The sequence below is a fragment of the Spinacia oleracea genome, chromosome 6 (assembly GCF_020520425.1).
Source record: "Spinacia oleracea cultivar Varoflay chromosome 6, BTI_SOV_V1, whole genome shotgun sequence".
NCBI classification, from domain to species: domain Eukaryota; kingdom Viridiplantae; phylum Streptophyta; class Magnoliopsida; order Caryophyllales; family Amaranthaceae; genus Spinacia; species Spinacia oleracea.
In genome coordinates, this window is record NC_079492.1 from 76,481,468 (window position 1) to 76,502,336 (window position 20,869).

Here is a 20,869-nt window from a genome sequence, read left to right on the forward strand (position 1 = left end):
AAGTCTCAAACACTACGGATTTCAGGAATCCGAATCTGACTAAGAAAACAGCCCAGACCCTATTTTCAACGCCTGGCTCTGGGCGCCGAAATCTTCGGCGCCCAGGCCTGGGCGCTGAAAAAACCTGGGTACGTGTTTTTTTCTAATTCTTTGTGGATTAGAACTCCGCAATTCTATCTTTCCACGAACTCTTCCCTATAAATACAGCCCCAAATTCGACGTGAAACACAACACACAATTCATATTCTGAGTATTGACTCCAACCCTTAACCTAAGCCTCACGCTGCGAAATTGTTCACGCGTTCTGTCGCAATCGATCCATAAATCAAACAGAACGTATCCTGTCCCATAATTGAGATTCTTTAAATAAAAAGGAGAAATAGCAAAGTCAACGTGGTTAGTTTTCTGAGAACCGTGACGCACCTCTCAAGGGTGCGTCGTAATGTGTCCCTTTTCGATGATTTAATTGCTTTCCTCGCCCTTTTTATGAACTGTTAAACTAACTAAATCTGATTGTTCTACCACGCCTAACAAATATAATATTTTTGGGAAATTGGATTATCATGCTAGGTCCCTTAATACTATTTAAATCAGATAATCACGATCGATCTAGTATTATATGTTGCATATTGCTAAAACAAACTCAGATTAGTTTAATAGTTAACGCATGTCCCTTCAATTATTTATGCTGAGCTAGTAAGGATATCCTGCCTCTGGAGTTATCGACGAGCGAAGTACTCCTCTCGGTAGTTACAGTCCCCAGAACCCTCCATCTCTACCTTGCGGGTGTATGCTGAGAAATCCCCACACTAGGGATCACAAGGGAACCTACGGCCATCGTGGTCAAACATAATTGCACTCCCTTTATGTCACGATAACCGGGTTTTGTCAGTTTTTCTCATTGTTGTTAAAAACTGAATGGCGACTCCTATATTACTAGTCAATTGGGTGTAAACTCACAGGAAATCCAATTACACTTGATTGAATAAAAAGAATCGTCACACCCACGAGGGACGAGGTCGCGCATTAGCCTCGTGCTTTTTTCAACCCCCTCACACTAACGATATATTTTCTGTCATGTGATTGATTCGAACCCCTGCAACGAACGTAGTCAACGAAGTTATCCAACGTAGAAGAAAAGATCGGAAATCGAAATCAAAACGAATCGAATAAAGAAAGTCAACGACAAGATTCCTGCAGCAAAGAAGCGCAAGAGCAAACGAAAATGAAATAGTCGCCTAAGAATAATATAATGTACGAATCGCGATGTTTTATGTAAGCGTATTATGAATCAACCATGCTCGTGTGTTAGATCAAATGATTATGATATGAATGTATTCTTATGATGAATGTGAAATTTCCAATTTATGAATTATGTCTTTATGATATGCTTTGTGGAATATGTTTATGCTGATATGATTGTATTGGTAATCTAATCGTTATATAAGGAAGCCGACTTCGATGGAAGTTCTCCTGAGCTCAGAGTACGAGATTGTTATAATAAATGATTTTTACAAATTATTTGGGTATTGCAATTGTTAGATAAATATTTATTTTCATTTTCAAAATCATAATTTTGCATTAAATATTACTATTTTTGGTAAGAAAAATATTTTCAAACAAGATATCACAACGTAAAATGGGAGCCTAGTCTAAGCTAACAAGTTTGCCCCTTTTATGTTCTTTTCTCCTCGATCCTATTTTATGAAGTAAAGTGGAGATACGAAAGATGTTGGCAGAATGTAATTGACCTTAATGACGATTAAGGGTCGATATATAATTTTGCCCCTTTTGTATTCTTTACTCTTCAATTCTAGGTCTCGAGTTGAAGCGGAGTCATCAAAGAAGATGGAGGAATGAAAGCTAGACATTGTCGGAATTGGAATGAAATTGTGAGATCTTGGTTTTAAAATAAAATATTATACTTTTATTCGAATGTTTTCGATTTTCAACAATCATTTTATGCGGCTAATTTTCAAGTTTCGAGGACGAAACTTTTTCTAAGGGGGTAAGGATGTAATACCCCGAATTTTTAAAACTCGATTTATTATGCTTAATTATTTTTATTAACGCAAAACCGTTTTAAATCTTACTTTTTGAACTTCCAATTTTAATTATTTTGACTTGAAAATTTAAATATATTAATGGTAAGATTATTATTATTATTATTTTGATTTTATAATATTTGATTAAAATTTATAATTATTTTCAATTTAAGTTCAAGTAGAGGAGTAAAATTCAGAAATTTTTCCTAACATTTTGCAATTACCAAAGTACCCCTTTTCAATTGAGAAACCAAAAATCAGTTTCTTTCTTCCTTCTTCTTCTTCTTCTTCTTCTTCTTCTTCTTCTTCTTCTTCTTCACGCCACTTCCTTTTTCTTTTCTCCATGGAAGTCAAACTCACTTTCTACTTGACACCACCCTTGTTCATCTCCATATGACTCATCAATTTCCATGACACTAATCAGAATTTCATTACCCTAGTCATCAATTTCTGAATTCTTTTTCACATTTGTCAATCAATTAAACTCTACAATTGTCAATCAATGGAGCTTCAATTGAGCTCATCTCTTATGTCATCCAACACCATTAGTCCCTAAAAATAGCTGTTCATTTAACCAGAAAATTCAATTTCAAAACCAAGCTTTCACCGTTAAAAAAAAAAAAATAATTCACCATTTTTATTACCTTCGTTTTAGCTTTGAACAACCACCACCACCAACGACCGCCTCCTGTTCCTACCGGAAAATCCACCACCGACCACCCACTAACCTCCGACCACCAACCCCGTAGGTCCCTGTGCTCGCCCACCCTTCTGTTCTCCTTCTCGGCTTCACTCACCATTACTCTTCTATTTCATCGACGCGCCTCCCTGAGATCACCACCAACACCGCCTTGCTGGCGTGTTGTTGCTGCGGCGCTGCATCGCTCCGCCTCCCGGCCAGTCACCACCACTCAACCGCCCCATTTTTTTTCCTCCCTCCCTCCTTTGTGCGTGCCCTGTTGCTCCCCTGCTTGTGTTCCAGAAGTCAGGAACTTTGTTCTATTTTCTATGTTTTCATGTAAGCCCATGGCCCAATAGCTTTTAGTATATCGTAATTGTTATTTTTCCACTTTAATTGATTTCTTTTAATATAATAGAATAGTTGTTACTCTAATTGTTTACAATATTAACTTAAAATTTGGATTTAGTAACATTTTATGTTTAAACTGGTTTATAAAGTTATAGATTAATAAAAATATATAAAATATTATTTTCAAAATATTGATTTAAATTATTTATCGTTTAACACTAATTCAATAAATCTTCTAAAAGAAATCGGTACGCGGAGCTTAGGAAGAACGGTCCATCAAACGGGAAGTATAAAACTACGGTTAAGGTAACATCTATTGCTAACACCCACGATCCCTTATGAAATGTGTTTTATGAGATTATGAAATGTGTTTATAATGATATGCTTTTTATTTGATTGTGGGATATAAAATGTGTTTATAAGTGGTTTATGAATGATGATATTTAAATATGTTATGAATGATTTTATAAGAATAATGTTTTATGAGATGCGAATAAAATACGAAACATGATAAATAAAAGTGTAACAGGTTCTGGCAGTTAGTGGGGTTACTATTTCTAGGTCGTGCACGTACCGCGGGACACCCAACAAGGGAGAGTGCTCCTTGAGGGTTACCGCAAGCTGAAAGAGAAACTATTTAGGTACGGGCGTATGTCCAACAAGGGAGAGTGCTCCTTGAGGACTATCGCAAGGTGGGAGACGTCCCGCAAGGCTAACTTGTCAGTTACCAAGTAAAATGAATGTTTATGAAAGATAATGGGAACTATTAAAGTTTCAAGTTATAAATGATGTTTTATTATAATGCTTGTATGAAAGTGATTTACTATATTCTATTCTTCCTTTTTGCAAAGTAAATAAAATGAATTGAAATGAATTTACGTTGTTAGGGTAGTATGTTACTAGGCCTCGGCTCACGATGTTGCTTCTTATGTTTTAGGTACAATGAAGACTACTGGATGCCTTAGTGTGAGGATGTGACAGTCAAGTCAATATTTGATATATAGTAAGAGTAATTATATATCACTAGTAACAATGGACGAACTAATTAAACACTAAGTTAAATTTCAATTATTGAGTTAATATTAATGTTTAATCTATGTTAGGAATACTTATTAAGGTTTATTTAGATTTCAATGTAAATAGTAAAGAATTAATCGAAGTTAAGTATATTTACTGTTACTCAGTAGTAGTCAGTAAATTTAAAAAGGTTATGTCGCCTTGTATTTTCCACGAGGGAGATACGGCATGTGACGCTCCGACTAATTTAGGGTTTCCGCTGCTAATTAAAGATAATTAACCTAATTAATGGTGTATAGAAGTCGGGGTTATACACACTAGTTCAACAACGAACCTACTCACAACAAGAACACATTTAGGCGCAACCTAGGGGAAGAGTTGGCGCCATTCTTGGGCCTTCTCACCCCACTATTCGATGCAAGTAAATTTAGATGGTTGCTACTAAACCACCTTGCACATAAAATTTCATTGAAGAAATAACAAGTAATCCCTTTGCGATACCCACAAGACTTAGAATTGAGAATTGAACTTAAAGGATAACGAAAAAGGAAATTCTATTCTTTTATTAAAACTCCAATGAGTAAGTCTTACATCCACTAATGCCATAGCATTTATTCTCCAACTATGATAAAACATAAAACTAAAACCATAAATAGTAGCTTTGCCACTTTATTAATCAACGAAATATAAAACTAAGGATTACATTTCTCTAGAAAGTAACATCATCACGACGATCATTTCTTTCCTTGTATTGCTCTGGAGTAAAGTCTTGATCATTAGGATCATCCAAGTCTTCTTCCGGATCCGAGTCTTCATCCATAGCCTCATCATTTTGTTGTGGCTCACTATCAACCACATTATTCTCTTCAAACTCATCTTCAGATCCACTAGATATCTCAATGGTGGGTTCAGGAACTATAGGGTTAGGATTTTCAATCTCTACCACATCATCATCACTATCCTCCTCGACCTCACTAGCTTGCTCATCATGGATCATGTCATCCTCACCATCACTTTCTATTCCTCCATAGCCCATACCTTGACCCGCAGAGTACTTCCCATCCTCATAGCTATTTTCTGCAACCTCTAAGATAGTAGCAAGAACCTCAGAGTCATACTTCCACCTACCATCACTAGTCCCATATTTGTACCAATTCGGGGTACCATCACCAAAATGCATGTCACTGAACTTGTTCTTGAGGTCTATGTAGGGGTTCTTATGGGGTAAACAATGTATAACCATACTAGCCATCATATCTTTGTGCCTAAGGTGGGGCATATTCTTGGTCGAAGCCAAATAGTCACAAGCAAACACGATCTTCTGAACATACGTGCGAGGAGTCTCATTATCCATCTTCTCTAAGTATCCTAGACTGGGGAACTTAGAAGGTAGCATCCTTAATTCCTGAAAATTCACAACTCAAAAGTCTTACTAACGCGTTTCCATTGAAATTCCAACCCCAAAAGGATACAATAAATAGTTCGTGGAGCCATACAATTTCAATGCACAAATATATGCTCAACATGAAATATGATGCAATTAATCACATAAAGCAAGATAAAACATGGTTAGAACATATTCATGGCACTTAATAAATCACATTGTCACATAATATGCATTCTTAGACTAATATGCCCTTCTTAGTCTACCCAATTCTCACTTGAAAATAATATTAATTTTCGAAATTAATTAAGAAATAACTCCTAACTTAGTTGAAATTATTTAAATTAAAATCGAAAATTAATAAGAATTATTGATTAATTAAATAAATAAATAAATAAATTTCGGATAATTTAAAATAAAATAAAAAGAAATCCGAAAATTTTAAAAAAAATAAATTCGAAAAATATTCGAATAAATAAATAAATAAATAAGTAAATAATTAAAATAATTCGGATATTTAAATAAAATAATTTCCGAAATTGTTAAAATAAATTCGAATTATTTTCGAAATTTTCGAATAAAAAAAAATTCGGAAAAATTAATACGTAATAATCCAACTTTTCAACTCATTTCAAATGACCCAAAATAATTGATATTTGACCTTTAAAATATTGAGTACTCAAAATAATACGTTTTGACTTTAGGAAAATAATGTTTAAAAATCCTAAAGTTCCGCATTAGTCTCCGATTACCACTTTGTAGTATTGCTTACTACAAAGAAGGAATGAAACTAAGCTCTAGTATACCAATTTGTAACACCCTAATAATTCCTTGCTTTTATAAAATCATTTTCCAACTTAAAATAAATGAATTACTAAAGCATTACCGCCACCGTGATAACGGTTAAGGCTATTACCAGAATTACGCAGCGGAATTAAATGTTAACTAACTTTTAAAAACATAATTAATGAAATATTGAGGCCTCCTACAATTTGGAACCATAATGGCCCAAAACCCAAAACATAAATAGTTTCAAACATTTCAAACATAATTAAAGTATTATTAAATAGTTCAAAATACGAAAACATGTAACTCTCTCGATCATCCCAAGCCACATGATTCCGATCTACCAACCTGCTATTTTATTCTACTCCCCATCAATGCAAGTGCAAATGATAGATCATCATAGGGTCATTAAGGCAAAGGCCATGACCAAAACACACAAAGCATGTAGTCAGCAAAAGCTGAGTACTTACAAGCATAGAGTGAATGAAACTAAAACATGCATCACTCACTAATTACTAATCAACATGCAAAAGCCATATAATAATAAACAATCAATCATGAATACAAGACTCGACTCTTGACTCGACTCTTGACTCGACTCTTGAATCACAATTTAATTAGAATAAGCTTCGAACGGGCCAAAAGAATAATCCACAAAGGGAAAAGGTGATGGGAGCCAACCATACACCAAATATATAATAATAAAATCGGGCCATACCGACGGAATTCCTGCGCATAATATAAATGAAACAACGTCTTGTATCATTAGTAGGAGTACGAGCTTTCCGGCAAGACTCCCCCCATTGTTCATACTCAAGGTATATACGTTCCAAGAGTTTTGAAGCTTGTTCTGGTTGCACTTTACGTTTATTAATATTTTATAAAAGGCGAACTCAAGACTCACCAACTTGCACACATACATTTAATAAACAACAACCAAAACAATCTTATTTTAAATGCTTTAGGACTTGTGATCAACAAGGCAAGACACTTGTGATATTACTACCATGTTCGTCCTTACCAAAGTGAGACTCCACATCATGCACATTAACATGAGGGTTGTGCCCTTGCACGACAAATCCTAATTCATTTCATACATAATATTCCCAACTGAGCCCTACATGTGCGGTGGTTTACGTGAGCTAACCCTTCACATGTGGTAAAATAAATAGTACAACGAAGTACGAATAATTGGCTCAAAGTATGCTAGACATCCCGTACAATAGCATACAAATAAATAATCTATCCCTTGCATGTGAAATAAACCATACATGCATAAATATTGAACAACATGATTGACAATGAAATCCATACTCATAATAATTCCAACATGCTTGTTCAACAATTGATCCAACAAATCCAACATCACAAATCACATGCTCGTTCACCAAAATAAACATGATTCCACATAATGTAATTTACATCATCAACAATCATGTAATTCCATTGACAAAAGGTGTGGTCGCCCTAGACTTGTACGTACCTTGAATACCTAAGCGTAGGGGCCTTTGCAATAACGAGCACTCAACTAGAAATCACCTCCTATCATCAAAATAATGAAACTTAAATTATTTCCATGTTCATTAAATTTCCAGCAACTTTATAAAATTTAAAACCTCCTTTAGACTTTATAATTCAATCGTTTTTCAATAATAAAAACGTCTCAATTTGCAAAATCAATCCCTAGTACGAAAACATACTTTTTCCGCCTTTAAAATCAATAAAAATTGACACTTTAAACCTTTATTCAAATCTGAAAATATAATTGATTATCATAATTAAAATCATCACCTAATTATGCTAATCAATTGACTCATTAGGTCTAGGTTAAAACCCTAACTTGAAAATCCCAATAACACTAGTTTATCATCATAAAAATCAATACTTTATTCAATAAACAAATCTGAAAATTTATCCTTTAATAATTAAAACAAGCCTAATGAATCACAACACGCAAATCCTCAAACCACGGTATTCATAACCGGTTCCCAGCATTTTAATTACTCAAAACAATATTAATATAATAATTTAAAATACGGAATTTAAATAGAATAGGTAAGGAAGAAGAGAATTATACCAATCCGGCCTATAACACGGAACAACCACGAATTAATGTGATTGGGCGAAAAAGATTGAACAACGAATGAACAAGTAACAACGTCAACACACAACGCACCACTCGTGGGCGTGTGTGCAGCGACGAAGAGGAACGGGCAGCAGGGGCGCGCAGCAGTGCTGGCGAGAGGGGAGCAGCGCGCGCTGGCGCGGGCGAAGGGAGTGAGGGAGTGTGGGCGCGAGGGCGAGAGAGAGAGGGAGTGTGGGCGTGCGGCTGGGCGAGGGAAGGCAGCAGCGGCAGCACCACACAACAACAACACACGCGCATAAAGGGGGATGGGCGCTGTGCCGTGCAAGGGGCACGAGCAGCACCGGGCACTCGTGTGCGAGACGAGGGCCGGACGAGCAAGGAGGAGAGAGAAAGAGGAGTGTTGGGCAAGAAAGAGAGAAAAGGGTTTATGACAAAATAGGGCCCACTACTACAGAAATGACATTTTATAGCGTTATTTTAATAGCGCTTTTATCTCTTTTGCTGTTAAAGATATTAAATACAACATATTATAACGCTTATAAAATAAGCGCTGTCATACCTGATACTTATTATAGCGTTTTCTAATAAACCCCTATTAAAATCTATTAAAATAAATAAATAAAACTTAGAATTTATCTTTTAAAAAAATTGGGTTCTCATTCTTCCGTTTTTTATGCTCTCCCCGAAACCCTTTGCTCTACTCTAACTTCTCAAGAGTCAAGACTGACAATCGGATCGAGCAACGATTTCAACCCTCTGCAATGCCGACAACGCGTGGTTTCTCTCTCCTCTTCTCAATTTCGTATGTTCTTCTTCAATTTCGTATGTTCTCCTCTCAACGCGTGGTTTCGGGCTATGAATTGTGGCTTCTGCAGATCACAAAGCATATTAGAGATCCAAGAGGTATTCGTCGGGGAGGATTTACAGGCAACGCTCCAAGAAATTTCGGCCCTAATCCTCCACTTTAACAAGGTTTTGTTCGATCTTTATACTATATCTGTCTCTTCTTTTGTCTCACAAACATTTCAAATCTATTCATTTTCTGAACTAATTGATGGAAATTAGGTTGATAATAGGACGAATCTAAAGGACTAGCCTCCTACAAAGCGTCCATTGAGCTCTGCAGTTGTCAAGGTTTGTTTTTCTTTGTTCAATATTGATTGATTATGCCTAATTTTGTAGTCTGGCTTAATTGAGGGTTTAATTTGAATTTAAAATTTATGTCTGATTTGAATTGTGAGAGCATGTTTACTGGGTTACTAGGAGAAATAGATATAGTTAATCCCTATTAGTCCAGGTTTTGGGGACTTCTCTGTTGAAGAAAAACCTCCAGCAAAGAACTTTTGTAAAAGTATTTCTATTGCTTATTTTTATTAAATAAAAATGAATGGAATGTACAGCGTACAGAATGCAGTTTCATTCTTGCTCATACAGTCTCAAAGAAAAAGTTCATATTGCTTTTTTTTTTTGCTTGCACAATTCTGGTCAACTAAAATTATTAAATTGACGGAAAAATACATGTTTCTCCTTTTGATGGATGAGAGAAACTCATTGTGTGCTATAAGAGTTTGGAAGAGGTATATTGGAACACTGTTGAGTTCTTGTTGTACTCCGATTTTGAGATTTTAATAGTTTCTTTCAACTCTATATAACACCTATTTTGACATGGATTGCAGGTTGAGAAAATTGATATCATAACGATGGGTCATGCATTACCTGCAAAAGGAGGATTCTGCACTAGAAATTTAAGAGACAAGCACAGGTATGATAGCTTTATTACAATCTATCATTTGGATGTTATATCTTAAGATCGTGCAGCTGTGCCTAGTTGCATTTTCAAGTGTGATTAATGTGGCACGACAACAAGAAATTTGGTCACTTCCATTCCTCTGGGTAAAGTTGTGATATTTAATTAGTAAAATAAGATAATATACCGACCACACACAATTATAATGTAAGTTACTAAGTTCTGAGAAGCATACTTTTCCTTAATTTGTCTACATTTTAGTGTAGAATTGAACTGAAGTTTCACTCAAGTTGACACCATTGCATGACAGGATTGTTATATTTAACTTGCTCTTAACCGGTTTTTATGGTTGATCTGTAACTGGTAGAAAATGACATTTTGATTTAATGGAACTTCTAGTAGTACACATAAATGTACAATGAACCAAGATCTTGGGTTCCTTTGTGGGAGTAGAAGAGCTGCAGAAGGACTAGTATTTTACATCTTATGGGTTTACTGTATTGGCTATCAAACCGATATGAAAAGTTGTACGAATTCATTGCTGGTGAAATAGGGTAGTTAGTTGAAGTTTTTTTCCTAGTGGATCATCGGGCAGGTTAGTATATGAGGCATCCATTCAGTTCCCTTTTCTGTCAACTGTTCCATGTCCTATTTTTTTCTTTAGCGTATTTAAGTTGGTAAAAGAGCAGGAAAAGACAATAGCTCCTTATAATTTCGTTAATTTTATTTTTTAAGATTAGTTCTTATGGTAACGCTAATTCTTTCGTTTTTAATTTTTTCCTTATATATATATATACACTGTATATCTATACATATATATACATGGATATCTTATACATGTTTCACATTACTTTTCAGATTGTCACTTTTTGTACAAGTATAATATCACAAAAGGGAGGCCCAAACTTGCTGCTATTTACATATATATACATATATTTGCTGCTATTTTGCTGTTGTGTATGCTCCATTTGTACGGAGATACTATCCTTTATTTAAAGATTTGCACAAGTATAATATCACAAAAGGGAGGCCCAAACTTGCAGCTTGGCTTAAGGTATAGTGCACGAGATCTTTTGTAACTGTTGTCTGTAATATTATATGTGAGGAATGCATAATCAAATATGAAGATGAATTGTTGATAATCAGCAAAGTTACCTATAAATGGTGCAGGCACTGGATACTATTGAGGCCTTCTGGAAAATCAAATAGGATGACGAGCTGAGCATAAAGACCTTTAAGAGGCGCAACCTGGTAAGCTAACTAAACTACTTTAAAAGGGCTAAATTCATGGCATAGGAAGTTGAGTTAGTAACTAATAGTACTATAGTTACACTACACAACTGATGTTTAAGTTAGTAACTAACTGTTGCAAACCAAAAGAAAGATGTGAGGGAAGGTTAACACAAATCAAAATTCTGCTCCCTCCTTTCATTAACTAGTGTCTTAATTACCTCTCTGGAACTTTTCAGAATTTAGAACTAGAGTCTGCCGGAATACTTGGCAGCCATCAATACCTACAATGAAATGGTACATGGGATAGATCTTTATGTATCTTTTTTGGATATTGAACAAACAGATGTGCGTCCAAGGTTCTTGTATGAAAATTGTGACTTTCTTTGTGTACTATACGCTTCTCCATGAGCTGAACTGAGTTACATTTCCTGATACTTACGATATGCTTAGTTTAGCATATGCAAGTGTGCTACTTTATTATTGTTCTTGAAGAAGTTTTGTCGCTAGACATGATTGTGGGCTTCTAGCCTTCTATCCTCTATATTTTCAGAGACTTACAAAGATTAGGAGAACTAAGCCATAATAGCTTTAGAGTCTAATGTGAGGCGTTTGTGTTGAATTTTAATGAGCATCATCATCTAATCTATAGTGCTGCTTTGTTTCTGTTTGCTTCCATGCCTCTTGAGGTTGTGTAAACTGCAGAATTTTAGTATCTGCTTGCTGTCATACCCTCTCGAGGTTGTTTAATCTGCAGGTTCCCATAAAAACCAAAGATTATTATTATTGTGAACTGTAGATTTTTTTTTCCTCTCAGCTAACAAACCATTAAAATAAGTTAGAGTAGAATAGAACAGTTGTGTTCTCATAAACTCTATCTTTTCAATTAGAGTAGATTTTCTAAGGGGGAGTTGTGTTCTTGTAGACTCTTTTCTTTTCAATTAGAGCAGGTGAGTTCTGTAGCAATTTGCAGCTGTATTTTGAGTTGTTATGGTTAGCTTATGCTACTCCAGACCGATATCTGCAGACCATGAGCTTTTAGAGGAATACAATTCATTTTCTTCTTCATATGTATGATATTTAATGTTTATGGTAATATTAATTCTTTCGGATTTTTTCCCTTCTATATTATGTATGAATTCTTATACCCCATTGGTTCGCAGTACATTTCAGATTGTCAGTTTCCAAGTTATGAAGAGCAGATTGACGAAGTAAGAACCGAATGGGTGCGCCATGTTGTTCAACAATTGTATAATTGCTAGGTTATGTTCAAGGAACCAACAAACATAAGACTATTAATTAATGTATTTTATGTAGTTTAGAGTTTAGAATTTTAATTTAGATCTATGTAATAGGTTTTATTATGGTGACAATTGCAAAAATTCTTTTAATTGAGGTTTGAAAATTAATTTTTAACTATTTACTATTCTTCAATATATGGTGTTATTTGTGGGAAAAAATGAAATATTTTTCAAGTATGTTTATATATATATATAAATATATATATATATATATCTTTTGATAGCGCTTCATATACATCCGATATTAGAAAATAATTTAAAAGATGGCGCCAAATCTTTAATAGCATTTTTTTAATAGCGCTTATAATGTGCTATGAAATAAACATTTGAATTATCCTACTATTATATATGACAGCGCTTTTCAAAAGCGCTATTAAAGGTACATTTTACTTTTAATAGCGGAGCCATCAACAGGGCTTCAAGAAGCGCTGTTAAAAGCATTATTAAGCGCTATTAAAAGCCATTTCTGTCGTAGTGCCGGGGGTCATTTAATGATGGGGGAGTCTATTTATAGGCTCCCTAATCCCTTGATGGGCTAGGCTTAGGAGATTTGAGTTGGGCTTAGGAAATAAATGATTTGGGCTAGCTTACGATTTAAATTAAACTCTTTTGATTGGGCTCGTTTAGTAAAACGAATTGGACTTTTTATTTAAAACCCGAAGCTTTAAAAATCATTTGCAACTCATTTAATTTCCCGACTCAAGAATTAAATTCGTTTCGTAATTAATTAAAATAATAAATATTCTAATTAATTAAAATACATTAAATAAAATACATTTAAATATTATTTAAATGTTAATAAATCGTAAAATGCTTTATAAATATAATAAAATATACTTATAAATATTATAAAAATACGAGGTATTACAAGCACCCAAAAACTTGACGGAAACAATGGATAAACAAAAACTTGACTACAGAGAATTTCAAGTGAAGGGCAATTATACTAATTAATTGACGGAGGACCATCAATTAAAATACAATCACTTGAAAATCTCAGTCCAGCGCGTCGTTCAGTCTTCCCCATGCCCAAGTTCATCGGCAATCATACTGAGTGATTGACTTGCGTCAATCAATCATCAAAAATAAACTTGGGCATGGGAGTTGTCCTTAATGACTTGAACTGCCTCCTCTGGGGCAAAGAGTTGATGTCTATTAGCAAGCAAAGCATGCAGAAAAAGAAAAGGCACTTAAAGTCACAAAAAGTAGTCTGCAAAGCGCCCAAGATGCGCCATAATTAAAAATTAAAAGATGACGAAGCACCATTTGTCTACGCCAAACCGGCGCAAAATCCAAACAAAAGAAAAATTATCTTTTACAAATGCCCCCGACGTTATAATAGTCAAGCGCACAAAGGCGCAAAAATTAAAAAATATCCATTATAGGCGCTAATAGCGCCATAAAAACATGTATTTTGAAGAGAGGGTGAAAGGAGCTAGGGTTGAGCAGCGGCAGAGTTGGCAGAGGACGACACATCCACACCATCTGGACCGTCATCGGCAGCAGGCTTTGGCATCGGCTGGGAAGAAGTCTCTCCCTCCTGGACTGTTGAGTTTACTTCCTCACTTTCAGCATCGGAGTCCTCAAAGATGGGAGGGGGAAGGTCTTGTCGCTCAGCAGCAATAATGGCGCCCTGATTCTCTATCTGTCGTTCGAACCAGGAAAATGAAAACTCTTCCATGAAAGCATCCCAGGCACGACGAGTTTTCTCCCTTGTCTCATCTGTGGTTAACTTAGCCTCATCTTTGACGTTGGATACCTCGGTCTAAGCAGCAGAGACAAGCTCCTCAAGACGAGTTGTTCGCTGCCGTAGGGACGCCGCCTCCTTAACCTTGGCCTCGGCTTCTTCAAGGAAGGATAAGATAGAGAGGGCTTCGGCACTTAGAGTTTCAATAACAAGTATTTGCTCGTTAATCTTGATCAAATGCTTCTTATTGTCACTCCGCAGGACGACAAGCTCCTTACTTTGAGCCTCAATAGTCTCCTGCATTTCCAGTCGAACCTTCTCTACCGTCACCATGGCATAGTCCCCAGCATTGGTCGCCGTGTGCACCTGCCTCTGGAGCTGACTTGTGACGTCAGCCTGCCAACGCTTGAAGCCCTCGGCTTTGATCAGCAACTGCAAACGCAGAATGGATAAGTTAGAAAATAACACTAAGTTTCAAAATGGGACAAGCATAAAGTTGTCTACTTACATCCAAAAGAGTCTCTTGCATGGCCCCAAATTGCGCATCCGCCGCCGGAGGAAACTGCTCAACATACTCCTTGGGCACAGCTTTGATCACAGCTGAAATGATCTTGGCCTTGTCCCTCGAGGAAAAATTACTCGAAGGAGGTATCTTGCGAATTTCCTCGTCAGCCGCCGCCTAACGGTTATGAGCTGAATCAAAAAGAAGGAACTTTCAATTAGTGTGGGTAAGTTCGGCTACATCAGCTAAATGATTAAATACAACTTAAGCTTACCATGGTCCCCGTTAGCCCGCTGACGAGACGCCTTCGGAGCCTGAGCCTTTGGCGGTTCGTCTTCCTCATCGAGAATCTCGATGGAAGAAGGCGAAAGAACCCCCTTCTTAGGAGCAGCCTCCCGCCTGGCATCCCCCTCCTAGATGAACCTTCCGGCGGGGGGTGTTGCCTCAGAGGAGTCACTGCCATTGGAACCACCTCAACCTGAGATTCCGCTTACTCCTCGCAACGTCCTCTTTTTTCGGGGCGTCTTATCCCCGCCTTGACTCTAGGACGCTTACCCGACGTAGAAGCCGGTCTCTCCTCGGCCTTACGCTTGGGGTCGGCCTGAACCTTCTCACCCTTCTGCGCACAGAGAAAAGATGAAGGTTAAGAAAAATAACAGACATTCAAAATGATTCACAAAGAAAGAAATTCACCTTCGGCGGTGGACCTCTGGCAATCCCTTTCAGCTTATACTCCACCATTTGACTTAATCATTTCTTGGTGCCAACCTGACCTTTCTCAGCAGACGGGAGCTTGGACATCGCAACGACTGCACGAAAAATAAATGGTTAGTGAAGTAAAAATGAGTCATGACGATTGAGAAAAACTACCCCAGATACCTTGATCTAACCCATGGTCTAGACCAGCAGTCGCAAGAAACACATGGTCCTTAAACTGAGAACAGGACGGAAGCCAAGACTTAGGAATATTGAGGTTTTTGCCCCTCACGACAAAGCTTGGCCTGAAAATGGACAGCAATCTGGTCGCACTCCTTAGTCAAGGCCAACAACTCCTCACTTCCCCCTGTGAAGGGAGGCTCCAGCTGCCATCGGCTAAACTGCAGCTCCATCTCTTGGTCTGCTGTCCACATCACCACCCACCTTAACCTCTAGAGGTGATGCTTGGACAGCTTGTCAAAGGTAGTCGCGTACTCACCTCTGTTGGCCAACTGGAACCACCCTTCGACTCCCTTAGATTTTTGGAGACGCACCAGCCAAAGGAAAGCATTAAAAGACGGTTTCAAACCTTTCAGTTCACACTTGGCCACATATCCTAGCACACTCGATCAAGAGTTAGGAGTCAGCTGGCATAAACCGAGGCCAAATCCGTCCAAAACTTCCTCCACAAAGTGGTGGACGGGAAAGCGCAGGCCACTCTTTAATATTCCACTGTACACAGGAAATTCGCTGGGCCCACATCAAAAATGGTAGAGGCTTCACTCGTCGACAGCCTCATCTCATACCCTGGGCCGGTATTCATGCGATCGGCATACCCCTCTCCATGCTTCTCTAGCCACTTCATCCATTTAGGATCCACACGGATCTGACCCGCTGGGAGTTCACCATTCTCCCCTCTCACTTCAGCAGCGGCAACTGGAGGCTCTTCAGCTGCCTCAAGCTCAACCCCACCATTGCTCTCCTCTTGCCCTAACTCCTCGAGCGAATCGGTGGGATGATTAAACGGACCAAAATCCTCTATTTCTTCCATCCAAAAATCATCAAAGTATGAAGTTGCATGACGAGAGCTTTGAGCCTCTCCTGTAGGAGTCCGGCTTATCTCCTTAGCCGGTACTCTAATGGATATCCCTCCTGAGAAAGAAGGGTCCATCTATTGTCCCCTTAGCGTAAATCAACTATGTTTGTCGTCTTTTTTCGTCCTCGCCATCGTATCCTGCATAAGAGGCATAATGGGAGGGCGAACTTAACAACGGACTAAAAATGAGAGATATTGGTGCCGCGCAAATCATACCACCATAACCAGAAGTTCCAACCTCACGGCTTGAGAACCGAGGTATCGTCGTATAACTGACGGCACTGAGTTGATAAAAACAAAATGCCGAAGGAGGGCTAATAGGAAAAGCGCAAAGTGAAGAATAAATTTAAAATGTAAAGCTTAAGATTTTACCTTGAAAAATGATGGAGTAGATGGTTGTAAAACCGGACGGCGAAAAAAAGTACCGAACGGCGGTGAGAAGGGTCTTCGTCCTCCTTCCTTCGACTGCAAACTTAGGAAAGCACAAAATCTCTCTCTAGAAACTCTCTCTCTAGAAATAGAAAAGTAAAAATCTGAAAAGGTAAAAAAAAAAATCTTTTCACCCTCCCTCTATATAAAGGGAGGGGCAACAACGGCAAAGGGAGCCACGTGGCTCGTCAATCGTGGTACAAAAAACCACGTATGGGAAATCGAATGATCACGAATACGTAATAATGATTTGGTTTTACACTATTACCCTTCTTGAGGGGCAAATGATATGGGTAAAAATACCTGGCCTACGTGGCCCAATTAAGACGCGCCACGTGGCATATTTCAGACACATAACCAAGCCACATGTCACCTGAATCCCCTTGAATGGGTCAGAAATTAGGTAAATGTGTTCTTTCATTCACATGGCCCAATGGACCAAGAAAGGAATGTCTTAACAAGGACACATGTCCTCTCACCATCAATCAACCAATCAGGGCCTTCCCTTCTAGGGTTTCCCCCAAAGAGGTAAATAGTATAAATACCCCATTTCCCTAGAAAAAGGGGACAAAAGTTTATAGACATTAAATACATCACTATTCATAACAATAAATCCTCTCTCTCTTTTTCTACATTAAGCATCTCTTTTCTTAAACCCTAATCTTAGTTAAGCATTGGAGGGAATATTCCTACGGGAATATTCTTGTTTTGTAGGTGACGTAACCCGACGTGGCTTGGACTTGACTCTACGTGGAACCGCATACCTCCTCGTCATCAACTATAAGAAAAACTGCCACAACACATATCCTCAGACATTGCCCAGCTTCTACGAGAGTTCGTTGAAAGAAAAGAAGTCGAGATAAGCAAAATTGGTACTGATGACAACATATCAGATCCATTAACTAAACCTCTGCCGCAGGCGAAGCACAACTCGCACACTGCAGCTATGGGAATCAAGCATATTGGAGAATGGCTTTGATGTCTCTGTTTAATGTTTTAAAGTTTTAGAGTTTAAATCTTTGTAAAACATTATTGGTTAATCATTCACAATAAATGAAAAGAATTCATTTTTCCATTTAATTTGTGGTTTATTAAATGATGAGTCCCTTCAATTTGACGATATATTCAAGATAGACTGTCAGGACCAGTCCTGTGACTAAGAAATGTCTATCAAGTGAACTTGAATGTCAAAGGTTGAAAATGGTCCCTAGTCGGAGTTTTCTATAAAATTGGACGCATAGAAAACGTTAGACGATTAGAATGCAAGATGACTAGTAATTCTGTTTCTTGAACTATGTGGACATGGCAATGTCATAATCATTTGCATAGATACTTACTTTGGGAAGACTAGTATCGGACAAGACCTATGAAACTTTACTGTAAGAGATGAAAATCTGTCATAAGTAAATTTCATTAAAATTATTAGACACTAAATCCTCAATACCTGAGTGATTTGAGATTACTTGTTTGAGAACTGGTTGCTTTGACGTTGACCAACCGTCGCACCGTAAAAGGAGGCTATAAAGGCAACGCTCAGGTAATCACCTATCAAACGAAGTCTAATCTCAAGATCACAAGATTGGGATTGTCCTCCCATAAATCGGGATGAGATGCTTAAAAGTTGTACAAGGCCACTCGGAGAGCTAGAAACTGTGAAATGCATGGTCGTGCTCGGATAAATCATAGGCTATGATTATCTGTTTATTTGATCAGTTGAAATCTGAAACCGAGGAACACCTCTGGACATAATAAGGATGACAACTCTTACCTTATGTTCAAGAGCAAGCATCGAGCGACAAAGGAATTAGGAAATGCACACTTGTCCCTAAGGACAAGTGGGAGACTGAAGGAAATAATGCCCTTGGTCCAAGTATGCATTCTATGTTAAGTCTAATAAATGCCGTTCAGTATTAATTAACAAGTTAATAATTCAGTGAGATCAAGTGAGCTGAATGCCTAGCTAGAGGCCGCTTCAGTTCAAGTGGAATTAATGATATTAATCCACAGCTTACTCTTGACTGAACCCGTAGGGTCACACAAATAGTACGTAAACGGATCAAGTATTTAATGGCATTAAATACTCCAACTATATTCGGAATCGACGGATCTTGGTTTCAGTGGGAGCTGAGATCGTCACAGGCAAGAAATGAATACTCCGGAAACGATGATATTGCCGGAAACGGAAATATGGATCGTATCGGAAATATAAATATTATCCAAGTCGTAGATGTTGCGGGAAACGGAAACATGGTACGTATCGGGAAATATTATCGGAAATAGAAATATTGCCGGAATCGGAAATATTGCCGGAAACGGAAATATTGTCTGAATCGGAAATATTATCGGAATCGGAAAATAATTCCGAAAACGGAAATATTAAATATTTGTTCGAAACGGAAATTAATTCCGGAATCGAAAATATTAAATATTGTTCGTATCGGAAATAAATTCCGGAATCGGGAATTTAATCGGAAGCGTATCGTACGAATAAGCATCGGACGAGGCCTGCCGGACGAGGGCCCAGCACGAAGCCAGGCCATCGCCCAGCAAGCCAAGCGCGCCACACGAACAGCCAAGGCCACGCCAGGCCCAGCGCAAGGCCAGGCCCAGCAGGCCGTGGCAGCGCGCACAGCGCGCGCAGCGCGCGCAGCTGCGAGCAGTGGGCTGCGAGCATTGCTGCAGCTCGCGTGGGCTTGTAGCTCGCGTGGGCCGTGCGGCCGTGTGGGCTGTGCGCGGGCATGGCCTGCACGCTTGCGGGTCATGCTCGCGTAAGTGTTTGTGTTCGCATACGAAACCTAAAACGTGCAGAATTCGTTTAATGATTAAATTCCTAATTCTATTTGATAAATTAATTAAATAAGAGTTTTATTATAATTCTAATTTAATTAATTCATATCCTAATAGGATTCCAATTCTCTTTCCATACCCCTATAAATATGTGGCCTGGGTTCACAATTTATAACGAGTTTTCAAGTATTCAAAGTGAGTTTTTGAGAAAAAAATTCAGTCACACATCTTGCTCAAAAGTGCCAAAAATTTATAGTACCTTAGGGGCGATTCTAGTTGGTCAATCTTAAGGCGGATCCGGACGTGCTGTGGACTATCTACGGAGGGACGACACTTGGAGTCCTAAAGACTTGTTCTTGTTCGGTTCGGGCGCAGCTAGGGAAGGCACGCAACAAAGAGTATGCATCTAAATTATGCTATATGATTATGTGTAAATAATATGTATTCCTGGCTTAATGGTTGTTTCCGCATGATTTATGAATTGTCATATGTATCATAACCTAACATGAATTGCTTGGGGTGATGAGAGGTCTACTAGTTTGTTGGCATGGACATCGTATGGTTCAACTCACGGTAGATTCGGAAGTGGTGGTTCGTTTCTAGTTAGAGGATTTCCCTCTTAACTCTCCTTTTATACATATTATTCGCAAGTGCAAAGCTTTGATTGCTCGTCAAGGGTTGAAGGCCACTGTTGGACACTGCTATAGGGAGGCCAATCGGCGGCGGATTGACTAGCTAACTACGGTGTTACTTCGAACCAGAAACTCGTGATGTTTGAGGCATTCCCGAAAGACCTTCAAGACGTTTTATTGGAGGACCTTATGGCTAGACCTCGGTTGGTTCCGACCGAAAGGGGATAGCTGGATTTGAAGTTGTTGAGTAATATAGTGTTTTGATGATTATGAACAAATGATGATTATCTAACTAATGTGTGTATTGTTTAGATGTGCATGAACAAGTAAATGAAGGTCAATAAAGATCATTTAGTTGGAAATTTCTGAAGATATATACAAGAAGAAGTGAAGTTCCTGAAAGGAACTCAAGAA

The 20,869-nt window shown here is 38.0% G+C and overlaps 1 long non-coding RNA gene across 1 annotated transcript; it reads left to right on the forward strand.

The window, feature by feature from the left end:
- Positions 1 to 8,983: 8,983 nt before the first annotated feature.
- LOC130462650 (uncharacterized) lies at positions 8,984 to 12,773 on the forward strand. Its single transcript, XR_008923271.1, has 7 exons — positions 8,984 to 9,125; positions 9,224 to 9,320; positions 9,414 to 9,482; positions 10,025 to 10,110; positions 10,954 to 11,149; positions 11,266 to 11,346; positions 12,489 to 12,773. It is a non-coding gene; the product is annotated as an uncharacterized lncRNA (long non-coding RNA).
- Positions 12,774 to 20,869: the final 8,096 nt, after the last annotated feature.